The 21,719-nt window shown below is 41.4% G+C and overlaps 1 protein-coding gene across 26 annotated transcripts in view; it reads right to left on the reverse strand.

Annotated features, from left to right (window-relative positions):
* The window catches only part of EPB41L3 (erythrocyte membrane protein band 4.1 like 3), a 213,553-nt gene that overhangs the window by 131,837 nt on the left and 59,997 nt on the right, over positions 1 to 21,719 (reverse strand). The window contains exon 1 of one of the 26 annotated variants that reach the window (XM_070420606.1): positions 955 to 1,084. The exons of the other annotated variants lie outside the window; for them this stretch is intronic. The gene's annotated coding sequence lies outside the window, so the exon portion shown is untranslated. Of the gene's footprint in view, positions 1 to 954; positions 1,085 to 21,719 lie in introns of those variants that run through there. 26 annotated transcript variants of the gene reach the window in all.

Here is a 21,719-nt window from a genome sequence, read left to right on the forward strand (position 1 = left end):
TTAGAGGGGAAATCCGAGAAAGCAAGCCCCCGCGGTAGGAGCCGGGAAACCCCCAGGAACTGGCTAGTCCACGACTCCAGGCGCCCTAAGCCCGGCCTCCCCACCCCCACCGGCCGCGCTCCCAGACATCTCCCCAGGCAGCTCGCAGCCCCACGGGCGCCAGGTGAGCGTCCCGCTCCCGGCCCCGGCCCCGGCCCCGGCAGGCCAGCCTCGGCCTCCCCGCGCAGGGGGCCCCCGCAGGTGCCCGGGTCAAGAGCTACGTCTTTAGGACGCTCCATCCTCACCCCCCGTCGGCTGGGCTCTACCTCCCGCCACCGTCTGGGGGACGCTGCCCCAGTTCGAGGAAGGAGACAAGTTACATAAAAGCGCCGGCTGCTCCCGAGCGGGGATGCTTTGTGCGGAGCGCACCTTTCCCCCGCGCCTGCACCCAGGACCAGCCCGCAGCCCCGCGCCTCCGGCCGGCCACCCACCCAGGGCGGCGCCGCAGTGTCGCACCCCCCGGCTCCCGCCGGCCCCGCGCAGCCCGCCTGGCTCTCGCCCCCACCCCCAGGGGTAACTTAAAACATGGCGCCCCGAACGGGGGATTTCGGCAAATGGATCGAGAAACGACGCGGGAACCGAGTCGCCCTTTCCGGCGAGGGTTCCCAGGGGGAGCCCCCCGGGCCGGAGGCGGGTGCTCGGGCTCCGAGCGCCGGCCCAGCAGATGCTGCAGCGCGGCGGCGGGCGGAGCGGCGCGTCCCCGGGCGCGGGGCTGGGCGCACAGGCTGGGCCCGGCGGGGGTCCCGGGGGCGGGCGGGCTCCGTGGGATCTGGGCTCCGGCGACCCGGCAGCGCGGGGGCCACGCGTCAGGGGCGCAGCCGCGCGCGCTTCGCCCCCGGCCTCCGGCTCACCCTCCGCACCTCGCCCACGGGAGACCCCCGCGGAGACCCCGGCTCCGGCGGGCAGAAAAGTTACCTTGGCTGGGCAGGAGCCGGGCGCGCGGCGGCGTGGGGACGGCTCGGCGCACGTCCTCCGGGCGGTGCGCAGGAGGCGCGGGCGTGGGGAGGAAGCCGCAGACGCGGGCTGCTCGCGCGGCTCCCCGCCCCCCTTTGCAGGGGACTCGGAGGCTCGGCGGAGCTGCGCGGGGGCACACGCCCAGCGAGCGCGCGGAGCGCACCGGCCTCCTCCCCGCCCCGATTCCGGCTGCGGGGGAGGGGGCCGCCGCAGTACTTCAGGACAGTTACTTGCTAGCCACCTTCTCGTCCTGGCGTGGGGACAACGCCTCGATACAGTTGCCAATAGCGTTAGCCATTGGGTGTCCACTTCGATGATCGCCAGGGCTCTCTATCCCCTTCTCAGCCCTCCCACACGCCGGCTCTGAGCGTGGGGGAGGGTGTTCCTGACCTCAGGTGAGTTATTTATTAACTTAGGGACTGCAGTAATATTTTTTTTTCTTTTTGAAAGTAAAAAAAAAAAAAAAAAAATTCAAATTGTTGGTATCTTGCACACGTGGGCCCTCAAGAAATATTAATAGAGAAGACCTGAACTAAAGGTGACAGAAGAGGGTTTTCTGCGGCCGCCTCCTCCGCACATCCCACCATAAGTGTTCACAGTTACAGGTGTTCTCCTAAGCTTCCCAGACTAACAAGAAGTGATTATTGAGAAGCTTTACACTGAAATGGAGAGAAGGGGGCTCACACTCTGGTTTGTAGGCGAAATATTATTCCTGGTTATCTCACATCTAAGTTCTAACCAAGCAATCCAGGCGTATTTATTACAATGTTTAAGGCCCTCTGCACGTATTCCTCCCTAATCACCCTTCCAAGAGCTCACCAGTCATATAGAAAGGGAAAATGGACTCACAAGAAGATGGCATTTACTGTTGGGTGCCAAAAGGTGCGATGCAGATCATGATGCCGGTGGCAGAGACCAGTGGGTCTGTTCTGTCCCTGAGAGTTGGCCTGGGTTTCCAGGACCGGGAATACAGGAATAGAAAAGGAGAGGGGGCATTTCTCAGATTGTATGGGAGAGAAGGTTGGAAAATTATGGTGTTACTCTGTTGCTATGGAGTTTATGGACCTGTTTTCTGTAGATGTGCTCGCTTTGAAAAAATCTTTAGCAAGAAAATGTGACTTACGTTATTGGAAAAATAATCTGTTGACACAGCAAAGACTTGAATGGATGGGCAAATACCAGGGGCTGATAGGAAGGGACTATGGCATTGGTCCAAGTAACAGGTAAGAAGGGCCTGCAATGCCTTTTAAGGGACAGATAAAGGTGATGGTTCAAATACTGGGTGATATATTTGGGGATCACTGTATTAATTTCCTATCAGGGTCACATGAGTGTTAGAGGCGTACATGCACATATCACATTTGGACTTACATGGCTGCCTATGTTCATATAAGATCTGGAATGAAGAAGGGATTTATTTTCCTTTTTTGTGTGCACACTACGGCACACTCCTTTAAAAGTGGACTTTAACAAACGTATTGTTTACAAACAAACACGGTTGGCATTTTCATTTGAGACACAGATGGTTTCATATTTTCATTCATTTTATTGCCGTATTTTTGCTATTTTTTAAAAATTGAGAGCAAACTGCTTCTTTCTAATCCATGAACCAATCTTTCTCACGATGGAGAAAATTAGCAATAGTGTACAAATATCTTGTCTCCTTGGGAGAAAATGTTAGAATCCTAAATATTTTTTAAAAGCTAGGAGTACCTAGCTAATTATCCTAATATTCCATGAATTCAAAATTTGAAGTAAAATAGACATAATTCTTCCTAGTTTAGTAGTAAATCTGGGAAGCAATGACTATGAAACCCTTTGGGCTTAACCAGCACTTTCCACTATTCTTTTTTTGTTTTTCCCAGCACTGATATGGAGAAAAAGAAATCTCAAACTCAAGAGCAGCACATAGCTCTGTCAGTCAGTAACTTGCTTGCATCTCTGTAATAAACTCTCTTCCTTCCACCTGGCTAATATGTAGGAGCCCACTTAGGCATCTCTGTCTCCCCACAGTGCCTCACTGGGTACATTGCAAGCCAAGCCCTGAACATTTTCATGAATGGATATTGAATAATGAACTAAGTTTTCACTTTAACTTTAGGTGTTCAGCTTCTCATGTATAAAATAAGTTACTATTTCCAAAATCCTTTATGTTTAAAAAATACTAGGGTTCCATTCTGCACAGCAATAGAAATCATCAATGAAGCAAAAAGGCAACCGACCAAAGGGAGAAGATATTTACAAACAATACCTCCATTTAGGTGCTTATATCTTAATATATAAAGAACTCATACAACTCAACAACAAAATATAATCCAATTAAAAATGGGCAGAGTATCTGCACAGACACTTTTCACAAGAAGATATACAAATGGCCAACAGGGATAGAAAAAGACATCCAACTTCACTAGCTACTAGGGAAATGCAAATCAAAACCACAACAAGATACCACCTCACACCTGTTAAAATGGCTCTTATCAATAAGACAAAAATAAGTGTTGGAGAGGTTGTGGAGAAAAAGGAACCCTCAGACACTGCTAGTGGGAATGTAAACTGGTACAGCCACCTTGAAAAACAGTATGGAGGTCCTCAAAAAGTTGAGAAAAGAGCTACCATTATGACCTAGCAACCCCTCTTCTGGGTATCTACCTGAAATATTTGAAAACATTTATTAGTAAAGATATATGTACCTCCTGTTCATGGCAGCATTATTCACAGTAGCCAAGACATGGAAACAACCTGAGTGTCCTTTGGTGGATGATTGGTAAAGAAGATGTGGTACATATATTCAATGGAATATTACTCAGCCATGAGAATGGATGAAATTCTGCCATTTGCGACAGCATGGGTGGACCTTGAGAGTATCATGCTAAGCAAAATAAGTCAGATGGAAAAGGACAAGAACCATATGATTTCACTCATGTGGGATATAAAACAGGAAACAACAAACAAAAAAAAACTCATAGACAGATAACAGTATGGTGGTTACCAGAAGGGAAGGGCAGTGGTGGGGGTGGGGGGGGGGGGTGGGGGGGGAGGATGAAGAAGATAAAGGGGGAAAAATATATGGTGAAGGAAGGAGACTAGACTTTGGGTGGTGAGCACACAGTGCAATATACAGATGATAAAGCATTGTACACTTGAAACTTATATAATGTCATTAACCAATATAACCCCAATAAATTTAATAAAAAATACTAGGGTTCTATAAAGTAAAAAGACATTATCACATCTTAATACCTGCTGAGTAAAAGCAATAATGAAAAACCTATTTACTCTCATCAGGAAAGAAAATTATGAGCTCTTCCACATGGAAAGAGAAGGAAAGTAACAGAGTAGAAAGCAATATAATGATGCCATTACAGTTGAATTTGCTTCCTTTCATGAAAATCTAACTTCTCCCTTAATCCCTCTCACTTCAAAAGAATTCTTTAGCCTTAGCTGGTTTGGCTCAGTGGATAGAGCATCGGCCTGTGGATTGAAGGGTCCTGGTTTCGATTCTGATCACTGGTTCTGGGCCGTGTGTGGGAGGCAACCAATTGATGTGTCTTTCTCATATCGATGTTTCTCTGTCTCTCCTCCCTTCCACTCTCTCTAAAAAGCAATGAAAAAATATCCTCAGGTGAAGATTAACAACAAAGAAAAGAATTTTTTATTCTTGTCAGTATATAACTCCTCATGGTGCTTTTCCAATAAGTTACAGAAAAGTAGATCTTAAGTCCAAATGCCGCCTTTCACATAGTACCAGAGAGTTAATGCAGACATGGCATGAAAACTCAGTCAGATTTCTAGTTTAATATGTCCACATGGCAAACCCTGAAATAACCCATGAAACATGGGAAAACATTCCTTGACTCCAGCCTAGTGTCAACATGCTTGTTGTAGTCTCTTCTGCCATACTAAAGCTTACCTTACAACCTAATCTTACTTATGGATTTCTTGAAGTTGCTCTAGTACATATAAGATACTTCACTGAAGACCAACAAGAATTCTAGCCATGGTACAGACAAAGGAGCACAGCTCACTTCAAGTTAGTTATGTATGTAACTTCATCCCAAGCTGTAGCGGCAGCATTTCCCATGAACCTCAGCCCAACCACAAGCATCAATATTATATATACTCATTGGTAATCACTGATACTCTGCTACCTGAAGAGCAATGATAACTCCAAGGTGATAGCCAAGGCAAGGGCAGAGTTTTCAGGTTGTATTACAGCCATAGTGACAGTCTCATCAATAAGACTCCAGAAAAAAAGGATAGAGAATCTGTCCATTGGAACTTTGCCCTCAAACACAAGGATTGATAGAATATTGAAGCTTGACCAAACCCTACAAACATTAATAAGACATGCACCACTCATTTCTCTTCTCTGACAACCTCAGACCACCCTTACCTAGAGAATTGTGATATTGAAAAGTATCTCCATATTCTTTAGTCCTTTAAGTTACTTCTTTCAACCTAAGCTGCCTTGATAAAATGCCAACACTTGCTGTAACTAGTTGAGACTTATTGTATGCTTAGTATAATGTCGGAACCTGAATTGCATGTCAAGTCCTTGAAATCAGGACACAAAGTATGCAGCCACAATATTACCAGGGACCATAAATAAGAGAAATACAGGGATGAGTGCATAATTCAAAGGCAACAAGCTAATTCTTGTGAAAAATTCGGTTAAGAGTTTCTAGGTTCTAAGAATAATGTTAACTTTACGGCTCATTAAGGCTTCCAGATGTTCTCTTTATTCTGGGTCCCTATACATCATTTCAGGCATATGTATACATATAGAGCACAGATGCAAAATGAAATTTAAAAAATACCAACAAGTACAAATGTAGCACAAAATGTACAAAATATGTACATATGAGAGGGCGAAAGCTTAGACATACTACATCATTAAAAAATAATTCCTATTCATCAAAATTTCATTATTTGCTTCCTTTGTTCTCTTGTAAAAATATTAGCTATAAAGGCAGGATCATTACATATTATGTAAATTCCAATGTATTGAAATATACTACCCTTATTAAATTATTTCATTTTTCCCACTCCTACTACATTTTAGAAGTAAATCCCAGCACTTTTAAATAGAATCATTTCTAACAAAGTTTTAAGGTTTATTCTAATCCTCAGATCTTTACAAGGTTTAAATGCTGGTTAATTTTATTCTCCTCCCATTAAGTAAAAATAAAAATCCATTAAGGATATTTTATATTTGGGCATTTTATATATAATGGCGAAATAGAAAGAAAGTAGGTAATCTGTAATATTACTAAATTCAGCTCCCAAGCTATTCACTATCTGAAACAACATTGATATCCCAAAGAGATGGTCAGTTTGGGGTTATGCCAAGGACACTTAACATTTTAATCACTTTCCCCAAAAAACTCATAAAATAAATGCCAGCAAGCCTTTCAGTCTCCTGTAAAGTTATAAATCATCTTAGCCAGCTATTATATTTCATTGTAACAGCAATCAACAAGAATTAACCAAGAGAGAAAAACGGGTAATAAGTAAGACATTCAGATGTCTTGTTTATTAACTTGTTGACTCTAAGTTTATGTTCCTCTCTTTAGGCAAACATGTCGTAGATAACTTTATAAACTAAGACATTTACAGCTATAACTACATCAAGAAAAATGCCATCTTTTTGCTGCTTAATTTGATTCCTGTTTTCCAGAATTTTTTTTCCCATTATCAGTTATCTAACTCAGTGATTTCCAACCTTTTCATCTCATGGCACACAGAAACTAATTTCTAAAATTCAGCAGGACACCAAAAATTATATTACATTTTTGCCGATCTGCCAAAAAACAAAAACAGGTATAATTTTGATTCATTCACACCAGAGAGCTACTGTTGTGTTAGCTGTTGTCATTTTTAAAATTTGACAGTCTAAGAGAAAAGAGGTCAGTGCCCTGTCTGAGTAGTCAGGCACTGCATGTTTTAAAAATTCTCACGGCATATCAGTTGAAAATTGCTAGCGTTACTACATGCATGCTTTAATAGTGTGGGTACAATCTGAAAATGTGATTCTACTCTTGCCCACAGCTTCCAAAACATTCTGGGAATCAATGAAAACGTCATCTAGAATATCCGTATCCCTGAAATAAATCTGGTGTTTAATAGGTCAAAGCCATTTTAAAGGAAGCCTCTGCTATTGACTCTTTCCTGCTTAAGATGTTTATCTGGGACCTGTCAGAACATACAAGATGGGATTATTTGCGGATGATACAAATCTGAGGATGCCAGAATTTATTGATTCAGGCTGTTTGCGAAGAGTTTACCTTTTATATTTCCATGTCAACAATAATCTTGGAAAGTGATAAAAGTTTTCACACTATAATAATAAAAGCATAATATGCTAATTAGACTGGACATCCTAAAGGACGACCTTCTGGACTAAGCCGGGGCTGCGAGGGAAGCCCGGTCCCGGGTGCGAGAGGGAAGCCGGTGCTGGCAGCTGGAGGAAGGCCTACTCTTGCATGAATTTTGTGCACCGGGCCTCTAGTTTCTATTAGAATCACTTGGAGAGTTTGTTAATAATGTAGATTCTTGGATCTAGACCCAGAATAAGCAAATCAGAAGCTCCGGGGTGGGGTTCACTTTTAACTAGCTCCACAGGATATTCAAAATCACACTCAATTTTAAGAACCACTGATCTAGGTGACCAGTGTACAACACTAATCACACAGGTGACAAAGTTGGTATATTATTCAGATAGATGTTTAATAGAAGTTGAAGCAGAGAACAGTGTGGAGGGCAAGCCTCATTCAGGCATATAAGTGAGCTGAACTAAAGGGAGCCTACAGTACAACAGGCAGCACACATTTTGCAAGATGTATTGCTTGGATCCTGTCGTTATATGCATCAATTTGCAAGAGCAGTTCATTAACAATAAGTATAGTAATCAATAACAATGAAAGATTGTTCTGTACCCAATTCCAACAATAATTGGATTAGATGCACATTCATTGAAGATTGCAATAACACTACAACTCTGACCTTAATTTCCAAGTGCACAAAACAACTTTACAAAGTTGCCAAGGGCTGTCTCATTAAAATGGGAAATGGAGAACTAATTGCTGGCAGTTTGGGTTGAGTTTGAGACTTGACTATCCCCAACCCAGCAAGAAAACACAGACTTTAAATTATTAACACTGTTTGATATACCATACATAAGCTATCAAGAATCCCCTGCACTTATTAGTGAAAACTAGTGAACCCAATTAAAGAAATTGGCCAGAGGCTACATCTTTCTACCCTTAAGCACAATATGAGGAATTTTGTTTCAGAAAAAAATATATCCTTAGTCTCATTAAATTAATACATTATTAATTTTATAGGCCTTTTATTTTTATATCAATTTAGAAAGTTATTTTGATTATATAGTTGATGAAACCTATAGCATGATAAACTTAAATCTCATTTTACATATATATATATATACACACACACATACACATATATAGATATACTTAAGTAACAAAAATAATTTAGGACAACATGAGGGGCATTTTAAATATTTTCTTTCATTAGAGGGGTGTTAAAGAATGAGATTTCAGCTCAAAGAAGACTGCTGTTCTTATATGGAACCAGGTTGTCTAATGAGCAGTGGGATCTCCAGCAAGAATGGACAGGGGACAGACACCAGGTGACATCTACCAATAATGCCCCTGAAGCGATTCCTCTATCATGTAGGTACTTGGGCAAGATCGTATGTAGCATCCACCCAACTCAGATCAAATTGTTTTCCACCCAGGCACCAGGACACAAATCTTCACTGTTGAGGGAGCAACTCAAATGTTGACTTCATTAAGATATACTGACTATATGTACAGGGTGTCTCAAAAATGTATATACACTTTAACAGCTGATAGCTCAATTTTGAAAATGAAGTGTATTTTAATAAATACTGCCTTTATAATTATTCAAAGTGTGTGTATACATTTTGGGGGGACACCCTATATATTTACATTGTTATTGAATAGCCTACAAAATGTCTCTGTTTTGAGATTAGTCTTTCATTGATGTGGTGCTATTCTCCAAAGTCTCAAGACAATTTCCACTACCTTTTCCCCTCTCACACGTCTTCTCTGATCCATCAGCTCTAATCCACTTGTTCCGCCCTTATTCATCAGACCTTTCTTTATCTCTGAGCCAGGTTTGACTGAGTTGCCTTAGGTGGATGGGCATGATGTTGAGTCAAGGTATAAAAATTTTAAATGGGAAACCATTATATTTCTAAGTCTTTCTGAATTTTCCTCAGGTGTTCCAGTGCCCATTCCCCAATTATTTCACTGTTTAACAAAATCAAGCAGGCATGCAATTATCATATTTTGCTCATGAATGCCGTTATGACTTGAGGAACAGAGTACTAGATGATATCTTAAAATTGTTTTGTGTCCTTGAGCAAATTTCAGCTTCTCTTGATACCCACTGAAATATTCCTTCCATTTTCTGTTTTATTAGAATAGAGTGGTGGTTCTATGGCTGTATATTAGAAGAATCACTTGAGGGGATTTTTTAAAAATAGCAACTGAAGTTAATTATCATGGCTGAGTGATAGACACATGTGGGCTTATTATGATTCTCTCTACTTTGTGTCCATTTGAAATATTTCATAGTGAAAATTTAAATTTAAAAATAACTTTGAAATATAGATGCTTGAGCTCTACACCAAACCAATTAGATCAGAACCTCTGGGGAGTGAAGCCCAGGCATCAGTATATTTAACATTCCCTGAGTGATTTTTATGTGTAGGCACATTGAGAAACAGGAAGAGTAAAATGAAACTAAAGCAGATTATTAAATTGAATGTTAAGAATTCCTCAAAAGAAGGATGTCGTAAAAATAACCGTTAATAGCGACCACCTATTTACATCTTTAAACAATTACCTAAAGTACTTGGTAGAAGCCACTGGGTTAAAAATGAATGTACCCATTATATTCTCCGAAGCTAGTTGTGTTTTGAACACGTTTGGTCTCCTTGGCAGTGCCTGCCATCAGATTTGTTGATATTCACACAATTTAGGGGGAACCTATTACTGTAGCTGGCTGCCTATTTCATTGTAATGTGTCAATAAAATGGGGGCGTATTTAACAGCTGGCAGATAGAACTCATACCCCACTAAATGTCATTACTAGAATTTCAACAACTCTTCACCATAAAGAAAAAAAAAAATCATTTATGGTTTTATTCCAAGTTAAAGAAAATGCACTGGAGCATTCATGATTATCTTAGGTGATGAATGACATAAGGTTCTAGCATGTAATTAGAGGGGTCTAATAGGAATCATGTCTAAATAAACATAATTCTAATGTTTTATGAATTGGAGTTAGTGATTATTTTCCCCAGGGGTGTTCAGGCATTGGGACTCTACATCATGGTGTCCAGTCCAGGGATCACTATTTTACTAAGAACCAAATTTATCTTGTGCAAGGAATGGTTTTAAGAGCTACTCTATGAGAATGCCTTATTCTCCCATCACAGAGATAGATTCTGTCATTACCCCTATTTTACAGAAGAGTTAAATGAGGCAGAAATAGATTCAATAATGTGTCCAAGGTTACACAGGCATGAACAATAGAACCAGAATACAAAGTTGGATGTTCTGATTCCTGGGCTACACCCATAAGAACTATATGGTCAAATATAGATACATACATGCACATGCATATATTTAGTTAAATCTCTTGAAATCACCAACATTCAACTGGTTTTCAACTATCAAAACAGCAATTTTACAGTACAATAAAGTGTGCAATGACAAAACATTGAATTAACTATGAATGCAGAGAAGCACTGAATTAAGGAATGACTATTTCTACTACCATGGACATGTTTGAGAACAGAAAAGGTCCACTGAAAAGTCTCTAAGAACACTAATATAGAAAGAATACTTGGGGTTTTAATAATCTAAGAAGCTATTAGAACTTAAGGCAAATGCTAATAAAATTTTAGTAATTACTATATTTAACATCTACTACATGCCACACATTATTTTAAGTGTTTTATATGTATATTCCCTCTTTTTCCCTCATAGGTCTATGAGGTAGGAATTCTTATGACCTGCAATTTACAGTAGATAAAGCAGGTCACTGAGCAGCTAAATAACTGTTCCTGGTCACACATTTGTGAAGTAATGGGACCAGGCAATTCTATTTTGGAAACTGTGCTCTTAACCATAATGCTAAATTGTTTCTGCCTGCAATATTCCATATGTCCAGTTGAAGTTCCTCTACAGAAAGGGGGATATTAAATTTTTAAAAACTGTATTACAAATGGAATCTGTGTATAGTATATATCTATTTTACTGAGAAGAACATTCTACTGCAATTTTTAAGTTTGAGATAAGTTCAAAGGAGAATGCTCAAATCCAGTGGCCGCCAGCCTTTCAGAACTCATGGACACCAGTGGTCTGTGGACCACTAGTTGGCAACCGCTGCTAATCCATTGATAATGCCTAGGGGCTCTCTCTATCTTCAAAATATATCCAGAATCCAACCACTTCTCAGCACTCCCACTCTGGTGCAAGCCATCATCATTCCTCCCCCTGGGTTCCCACAACAGCTTCATTACATTCCTCTCTCCTGCCACCCTGGGACCTTTACAGTCCTCCAAACAAAGGAGATTATGATCCTTATAAAACAAGCCAGATCACATCACTCACGTTCAAAGCCTCCCAAGGCCCTCAGACCTGCTTCATTGCCCTCGCACAATCCAACCCCACTGTCTGACCACATCTACAGCCATACTCTGTGCCTTGCTCACTCTGGCCTCTTTGCAGATCCTCAGACAAGCCAGGCATCTTCCACCTTTGTGTTCTCTCTGCAATATGCAAACACCTTCATCTCCTTCAAGTCTGTTCACATGTCTCCTCTATAGAGGCTTACCCTGATAACTTTATTAAAAATAGTGACTGGGCTACTCAGCAAGCCTACATCCTCATCCTACACTACTTTTGTTATCATCTATTATACCCATCATTTTCTTGTTTAATGTCTGTCTCCTGCCAGTCTCTATGTAAGTCACACAAAGACAGGGGTTCTGGGCTCCCTATTGGCTGGGTGTCCTGGCTACCTGGAATTAGTGCCTGGCATAGGGAAGACATTCAATACATGTCTGTTGAATGAGAGAAGGAGAAAGCAGCAGGGATTATAAAACAAGAGATTCTTGGAAGAAGAATGACAAGAGGGATAGAAAGTACAGAATTGAAGAGTTAGGTTGCCCAAGATTGAGATTAGACACCAGAAAGAAGAGATTCCTAAGGAAGAACTATAAGAAAGAACAGTGGATATGTGATAAAAATGTGTACATAGTTATATGCAATACACCTCCTCCAGATCCACTGGTGGAACTGAGTTGGGCAAAATCTTCCAACCAACCATGCTAAAAGGCTCCCCACCCTCACCCTGAACCAACACAGATGACACCAACAGGGTGCATCTCCCAGCACATCCTCAGATATGAAAGGAAAGAATGGTAAAGCCACCCCATTTCAAATGCCACTGGATGGTTTCTTAATGTCAGGGTAGGCTGAACAAGCATTGTCTTTTCAGGACAATAGAAAATATGACAAGATCCACATAGGACCCTCTTCATTCATCTGCACAAACAATGGAAATGACCACTGCAGTGGAAAATGTCAGGTCAACTGATGCAGAAGTGTCCAGGCTAATATTATTTTTCATATCAATGGTTGCCATGGTGACATTTATAAAGATTTGGCAATGACCACGCAGTGAATACTTTTAAGAGGCTGTTGGAGGAAAAGAAGTCGCAATCCACCCTCTGCCTGCACAAATCACTCTCATCCCACTTGCTCCCATTAAATGGCTCACTTCTCTTTGATTGCACTTGACATACCCAGGAAAGATGAGTTTTTAGATTCTATCATTTCAAGCTTGAAGCCTGCATTGTGTTTTTCCATTTGGTCTGCGTTAAGGTTATATTCGGTGATTCACAGTGCCTTTTCAAAGGTCACCAGGTCATTCCTTCATCTGCCAAAAATGTCTCTTAATCCCCGGGGCACCCAAGTTCTAAGGCTTCCCGCCCTCTAGTTATGCCCCGGGAAAGAGTGTCTATTTGGATTCCCATTGCCAAATTTATGCAACAGTCATGCTTTAAACACATTTCAGCAGAAAGAATATCTTAGCCACTCCTTACACACACACACACACACACACACACACACCCTATCCCCAACACACACACACACACACACCCTATTCCCAACACACACACACACACACACCCTATTCCCAACACACACACACACACACACACACACACACACACACACACCCTATCCCCAACACACACAATGAGATTGCAAGCTCTGTAAGGGCAGCAGATATCTCTTATTCATATTTGTATTGCCAGTATGAGGAGCATGGGACATTAACCGTGGGTGAGAGAGGAACCCTGAAAAATCTCCCAGCACTAGGTCCTAGAGAGCTTAGTGAATAACACCACCAATTCCCAGTCATGCAAGTTAGAAATCCCAATGTCTTCCTGTCATCCTACTCTCCCTTAACCCTTTTAGCAGATCTATTACCCAGTCCTTTGCATTTTACCTTAAACTCTTGGATCTGTCCACATCTCCCTCTCCCCACCCTCCATCCTGTAATAGTCTCTTCTCAGATCTCTAATCCAGTTTCCCCAAACATAAGTGAGCTCTCAGAGACATAAGGGTGATGTTGTGGCCCTCTGCTTAGAACACTGCCAGCCCAATATTCTCAGGGTGTGGACAACACTCTCTACCCCAGCCTCAATGCCCCGAATTTTCTCTGGGCTCCTGAAACACCCCTCCCTCCACTCTCATCAATAGCCTCTTAAAAGCATTCCTGTTATCAGGCTCCTTAACTTAGGGCACATATCCTCATAAAGGACTCCCTATGCTTTCCACCGTTTCGTGTGTGATTATTGGATGAACCACTATCTCCCTTCATTAGATGCAATTCCCAATGAAGGACAAGGATTGCTTCTGATCACCACTGTGTCCCCAACTGGCACACTACCCGGCACATAGGAGACACTCAGTGAACATTTATGATAAACAACTGTCCATGGACTGTCATTGTTGGAAACAATACAATTCATAGTGGTTAGGTGTCTTCCTGCACATTTGGTAGCGAGGGGCTTGCTGCTTCTGCTGAATACAAAGGAAAAAGTAAACACATGGATGCAACTCAGCAAGGCATTTTGGATCTTGGACCCTTAAGTAAGGCCCACAGTGGGCACTCAAATATTTGTTCATATCATTTGCAAGCAGGACTGAGGAGGAACCACACTTGCCATTTCCCCAGGTGTGGCTGCAGTAGGGACATTTGGCACTTGAAATGCTATCTCTAAAGGAGGGAGAGTGAGGCAGCTATTCCTCAGGCCAGAGCATCCGTCTCTGTACTTCACTACCGATGCGCTTGTGCTCAGTGATGAGTCCTGCTAGAGAAATTAAAGAGCAGAAAAAGAAAAGACATTTGTATGGCGATCAGGGATGGATGGAGGGAAAGCCGGGCAGACAAGGAGTCTCTATCCCTGGTCCCTTGTGGTGGACAGAGCATGAGGCTTGGAGTCAGCCATCTGGCTCCTCCATACCAGCACCCTTACCTTGGCGTGGCCCATGTTGCTTCATGGCCTTTTATCTGCTTTTTCATTTCTAAACTAAGTGACTAAAACTCTGCTTCAAGGACCATTGAGAGGATTACATGAAATAATTGATGTAAAAAGCACTTAATGAGCTCTATCATATAATGGTGTGTTGCAGTTATGATTGTGGCTCACCATCATACCACTTGGCCACTCTCCCTTGGCCAGTGCAGCCCAGAAGTCCCTGAGGCCTCCCTCCTTCCATCTCACTTCAGGGACCTTCAAGATGCAGAAGCTGAGCAGGGGTGTCCTTAGAGAACAGCCCCTAAGAAGGAAGGCTCTCAACCTCTGGTAGGTGTGCTGAACTTCAAAATGCACTTCAAAGGGAGCTGGGGAGCAGCAGCAGGAGCTCTTAAAAGCTAACCTGCTGGCACTGCTCACTTGGGTACATTGTCTGATGGAAAGGGGGTAAGTGCAGGAATGCACATCTGCGAGGAGCTAGCAGGTCTCATATTTTAAAATAAACACACAAGAACTTAACACTATATTAGCATGTCTGCTGGTCCTACTCATGTTTTTTTCTCCCAGCACTGCAGCCATGCTGAAAACATTTTTAAGGACCTTACTTGAGAAGTTTTCTCAAGAGCACATGTCTCCTTATTTGGGAATCACTTAAAGACTACAAATACTCATGTGTTGAAGATGGATAGTTGTGTTTTTCTTTCCCTAAGGAGACAAAATGATTTAGCACCAGGCTAATAGAGAAGGCGGTCAACGACTAGGGTCAGAGCCACTGGACATTAAAAAACAACAACAAAACCCCCCCGAGTTGGCACTATAACCACATTCAACTGAATTCTTGGAATAGTTTAATGTGCTAGTTTGGAAGAAAGTTCAAAAACTAGTTCCAAAAAGATTTTGAGCCACCAAACCATCTCCACTCACGAAAATAACTATCCTTTACTGAGTGCTTACTATCTGCCAGGCCCTCTGTACGTACTCTCATCCACTGTATCACTTAAGCTTCAGAAAACCCCTGAAGTTTGCTATACCTATTGCACAGATGAGGGCTAGGAAACTGCCTCAGGTCAAAACCAAGTAAATAGTAGAACTGCACTTATCTGCATAGAAGAATTTACTTGAATAGCTCATCTACAAGAAGACAGCATTCCTTTGTTTGAATGTACTCTGATGATTTAAAAAAAATTTTGAATCATATAATGATCAAGCGATGCAGAAACAGAACATTGCAACAAATATGCAGGATTAATGGAACCCAGGGTCTAAACCACTGGAACGGGGCTTTGCAAATGCAGAGAAGTCCCCAGTGCACAGGGGAACGTGATGCAACCCTTCCACAGGGGAAGCAGAAATGAGCCTAATAAAAACCTGGCTGTGGGTAACAATAATGGCATCTGTATCCAGATACTATTATGCTTATCATTAGGAGAGTTTAAGCTGGTAAATATAGAATAATTGTGCGTCATACTTAATTATACATGAGCTGTGCAGCCTCGGGATTAAGAGCTGAGTTTAAACCTGGCTCTGGAATCTGCTGGCCGTGTGGTAAGTTATCCTTCAAGGCCTCAGTGTCTTAGTTACAAAGCAGGGATGACCAAGTCACCCTCTTCATGGGGCTGCCTGAGAATCCAATAGGTTAAGCTCTTCCGATTGTGCCTGGCACATAGTGAGCATATTGTAAATGTTAGCTATTATTATTCATATTTATGCAAAAATACATGACTTTGTTTTCCCCTAAGGTTCCTTATCTGGGGGAGAGCATAGCAGGGCAAGCATTCTCATTCTACAAGTGTGCTTAGTCTCTGACAGGGGTGCTCTAATTCCATTAGACCACATCAAGTACAAGTCTTTTGAACTTTAGGAGTATTTTCTTTGCCAACATTACACAGTGTCTGCAATTAATTAAATGATAGTTGCTAAATTGAAACGTTTCCAGGATCACTTCTGTGTAATCTTTCAAAAAAAAAGAATACTTTTTTTTGCACTCCTTATGAGGATGAATAAACATTTTTCCCCCGGAAGGGGACTTTGTGATCTTCAAAATATTTGGCTGCAGTTTTATTTTTATGAAGTTGAGACACGCAAGTTATTCCAAAATTGCAGATCAAGAGAATGGATGACAATGTTTTCTACAATGGAATGTTCTCCTATCATTAAAGTCTAGACTTATTAACAGGACTATTTACAAATTAATGGGAAAGGTAATTTTCCCTGGTTTTGTAATTTTTAACACCCATTTTATGCAAAGAGAGAAAAAGTTATGGGTCCCCTGGAGTGTCTACCTTAACTGTAGAAATCCCTGCTTCTGCCCTCAGGTCCCTGCTACTTCCCTATATCTTACAACGACATCTGCAAACTCCTAGCTAACTCAACAGACACCAGGGATAGGACCCTGAAGGCAAGGTTTCATAATAGCAATGCAAAACATGTTAATTCGGTGTAAGTGAAATACTACAGTTTATCCATACTTCAAATGTATCCTGGATGAAATAGGTTTTTCTCCAATTATCTGGGAAGCCAATCCACTAAAAGTCTTTTTATGGGAAAATATCTTGAGAGTTTCAAATAATCAATCTACAAATGAACTTTTGGATGTAAATGTTTATAAATTCACGGTTATGTGGTTTAATTTGAAACCCTCTTGCAGTTCATAGCAATCACATAACATTTACTTTGTTACCTCTTTAGAAAAATCTATGAAGACTAAACAAAATTATTGACAGCTTCATTATTATCTCAGATTCTTTGTATGTGACTGAAATAAAATATTTTTCATCTACCTCATAATTGATAGTTTTTCTAATAAGACCCAAGGAAATTCATTATACTGTACCCGTTACAACCTTAGTTATTATATTTTAAAATTTATCTTTGCACATTCTAAGGTAGGAATATGTTAGTTCACCTACCTTTATATTGCCTGTTTATAGTAGGCAGTTAGACATGAGGAGAGCAAGGACGATGGGCCAGGTATAGAAGGTCACGAAGGCAGAAAGCCCCAGGTGCCTAGCAATGGGCAAAGCTGGAAAAACAAGGACCTCACCCCCAGGGTAACCTTTCCTCCCCTAGCATATCACTGGCCATGCAGTCTAGATCTCCTGACCTTTCATATTGCTGGTCATGAGGTTTGGACCCTTTCCTCCCCTGGCTAGTCATGCCAGTTAGACCCCCTCAGAAGGGGAACAAACTAAGGGGTCAGAGAACAGCCCTTAAGCATCAAGCCCCCAGGACATTGAGGTTCTGACCCGCATCAAATACATCTAGGCCTCAGCAATGTTTCAGCTCCAGGCCCAGAAAAGCAGCAAAACCAGACAAGCAACGGCCATGGCTGACCTCAGGACCAGCTGCATTGGCTAATGACCCCTGCCCTGGCGCTGACCAATCAGTGGAGACCACGACCCTGAAAGGACACACCTGAAAGCTTATGAATATTCTATTGGGATCCTCCCCTTAGACCTCCAGGTAAATAACCTCAAGACCTAGGACGCAGCACATCTCCCTCAAGCACCAGCCCCTGCCTTTCCCCACTCACCTTCCCCCCACTCCCCAGGTGCATTTTCCTTGCCTCTCTCTTTCTCCTAAGCTCCAAGGGCCCTTTTTTGCCTCTGTAAGTTGTTTCCTAAGCCCTTTCCTCCCCGTCTCACTTCTACCTCTGGGACTTTCTAAATAAGCTTTCTCTTACAGTTTGAGTCTTGGCTCTTAATTCTTCCTTAGCCAGAACTCAAGTACTGAGGTTGCTGGACCCAGGTCCGGTCTGACTCCACTGGTCTAACACCTGGTGCCATTTCCCCGCCAACATGTCAATTTTTCTTTTCATCTTATTTTGTTCTTTGGCTCAAATACTATGGTCTCATCCAAATGCAAAAAGTATGTGTACCTGCAGTGACTTTCCCCAAAATGCTCCCTTTCCTATGAGTCTGTGCTGGATTTGGTTTTTCTGCAACTCTGAGTTACAGAAGTGCTGAAAGTAAACCAAAGTGTGTGTATAAGAGAGTGATATAAAAATGGAAATAGCACAAGAGATGATTAACGCTAAACCTAAAATTAGATGATTTCGTTGATTAATTGCATAGCAACAGTCTGATGAGGGATGGGTGGAGAACAACCACAATCCACACTGATGTAGATTCAGTGACTTTCAGAGTGAGGACTCTCATTCCTACCTTAAAATTTGTTTGTTTTAAAGAAAACGCTCCTTCAAAGAAACATGTAGAAAGACCGAACAATTTGGCAATGCAATCTACCTGATAAGAGGAACTTTTTCATGTTAACATTTTAAAATTTAACGCACTCTGTAGGGAGAGACAACCAGTTACTGAACAGAGGTAAAGCCTCAGGTAAAGTACAAGTTCCTCTAAATAGGGGAATTAAGCCCGCAGATCCCAAAACTCCCAGAGAACACTGCAGGATGCCCGCTGCATCATTCAGAAAAATCTACATTTGTTCAGGTACATTGATCAGGAAGGGGAACATTTGCACATTTATTGGAAGGAAATTAAATGGCAATGGCAGGCGTTGTTATGTGACTTGAATGTTATATTCCATACTTTACATATTAAATCCAAGACTTTATATTGGGGGGAAAGAACAACAAAGAACTTAGTATCTTCTGTGTGTGTGTTTTTTATGGCTGTACAAGGCAAACTTTTCCTAAGAAGTACCAAGCTTCTAAAAGATTAGTGATGGACTAGAGATGTCCAATGAGAAACTTTAATTTTTAAGTATAATACATAGTTGTTATACTTAATAGTTTAGTTCAATATTTTAAAAATTGCTTCATTGGCTGAACCTGCATCTGGTAGTGCCATAAAGTAAGGAAGTACTTTTTTTAAAAAAAGAGGGCACCCTGCCAGTGTGGCTCAGTGTTGAGCATTGGCCCATGAAACAGGAAGTCATGGTTTGATTTCTGGTCAAGGCACATGCCCAGGTTGCAGGCTTGATCCCCAGTTAAGGGGCGTGCAGGAGGCAGATGATGGATGATTCTCTCTCATCATTAATGTTTCTATTTCTCTCTCCCTCTTCCTTCCTCTCTCTAAAGTTAATTAAAAAAATCAAACCAAAATAAATAAAAGAAAGGGGCATATAGAAAAAACACAGTGTGGACAAAAAGGGATCACAGGCTAACTAACCTGAGAAGCTCAGGGAAGGCTCGCATGGCCGCCTTGCAAACTCAGAGGCTTAAAGTAACCTCAAAGGATGATCTGAAATTAAAACCTTTTAACTAAAAGCAGTGTATGGTGGGAATTCATGTTCTAGGTTGGTATCTTCACTGACGAAGGTCAATCTTTATGTTAACTGAGCCTGTCTATTGTCTTTTTGCATCTAGAATAACATATTTTTGGAATGTCAAAGTAATTCTCATTTTTCTGGATGCCTCAAAGCTCAGGCACCACTCTGCAAAGACCACAAATCCCTTCATTGTTACTGAGTTAATTGTTGACTGTTAACTATCCTGTACCCACCCATGTAAAAGAGGAATATGTCTATCATTTTACTTTTTATCCAATCGCAGAGGTCTCCCTGTTTTGCCTTCTCCTGCCTCCCTAATCTATCACCAATGGATTTCATGTAACCCACTTACATCTCCTCTTTTGATTGTAATGTATAAAATAAGGTGCAAAGCTGCCATTATTTGGAGCATTATCTCAATCCATTGAGATTTTGCTTCCCAGCAACTGTTGACAGTTTTGGCTCAAATAAACTTACAAAAATTCTTCACAGATTTGAATGTTTCTTATGCTGACAACAGGAACCCTGGCTGGGTAGCTCAGTTGATTAGAGCATTGTCCCCATATGCCAAGGTTTCAGGTTTGATTCTGGGTCAGGGCACATACAAAAATCATCCAATGAATGCATGGATAAGTGGGAACAACAAATCAATGTCTCTTTCTCCTTCTTTCTCTCTCCCTCTCTCCTTTCTTCTCTCTCTCAAATCAATAAATTTTAAAAAAGTTAACAAAAAAGAAAAAACACAGGAGCCAATCTGAGCTCCTAATGGCCAGTTTGAAATAATTTGAGCAAAAAATAAGTAAGAATAGTATTAGATTATAGCCCCAAGAATAAATACCCATGAGCCCATATTGCTATAAAAAAGTGACTGAATAAATAAATAAACATATAAATAAGAGGAGACAGAACAACTCTTCCTTATAGAAAAATCCCAACTAATAGTTGTAGGATGAATGAAGGAAATAGAAAAATCACTCTTAGGAAATCACAGGAGTAACTGCTGCTGACATGATCCCATTAATGGGTGACAGTTTAAGTTTCTAAGTATCTCTCCCCAAATATTTCTTAATTATAAAATGATACACGTTAACCCTACAGTAGAGAAACCCAGCAGAACCACCTTAGCGAAGTGAAAAAAGTATCATCAGTAATAAGTCACATAGATGGCAAGGGCTCCTGGACATGATGCACTGAGAGGGCATATCACCTATGTAGACTCTTCCCCAAAATGCATCACCTCAGTTTAATCATGGGAAAACATGAGACAAACCCAAACTGAGGAACATTCTACCAAATACCTCCATGAGTTACTATTTAAAAGTGTCACAATTAGAGGAGACTAGATTAGCGGAGACTAAAGTGATCCCAATAAGTCAGCTAATGTGCAGTATGGGACCCCAGACTGGATCCTGGAACAGAAAAAGGACATTAGTGAAAACAATTGCAAAATCTGGATGAAATCTGTAGGTCAGTGAGTAGTATTATACCAAAGCTTATTTCTTAGTTTTGATCATTGTACTGTCCTATGTAAATTGTCAACATTAGGGATAGCTGAGTGTGGGTTATATAAGAGCCCTCTATTACATCTACAACACCTCTGTTAAGTCTAGAATTATTACAAAATAAAAAGTTAAATAAATGATGTAAAAATGTGCCTAGCTGCTCTGTATCCAGACTGAGTTGTATTTTGAAGTATGAACAGAAGTTACGCATGAAAATAGGGACTACAACCAGTTTAGATAAAAGAAAAATTAGTCATATGACCTGGCTCCATTCCTCACTCAACCAAACTGTGTGACCTTGGGCAAGTTACTTAATCTCACTAAGGCTCATTTTCTTTATCAATAAATAGGGAGTGAGCCAGGGTACCTATCTCATAGAGCTAGAA

Source organism: Myotis yumanensis, unplaced genomic scaffold (assembly GCF_028538775.1).
Source record: "Myotis yumanensis isolate MYYU_CA2020_CCGP unplaced genomic scaffold, mMyoYum1.0.hap1 SCAF_7, whole genome shotgun sequence".
Lineage (NCBI taxonomy): Eukaryota > Metazoa > Chordata > Mammalia > Chiroptera > Vespertilionidae > Myotis > Myotis yumanensis.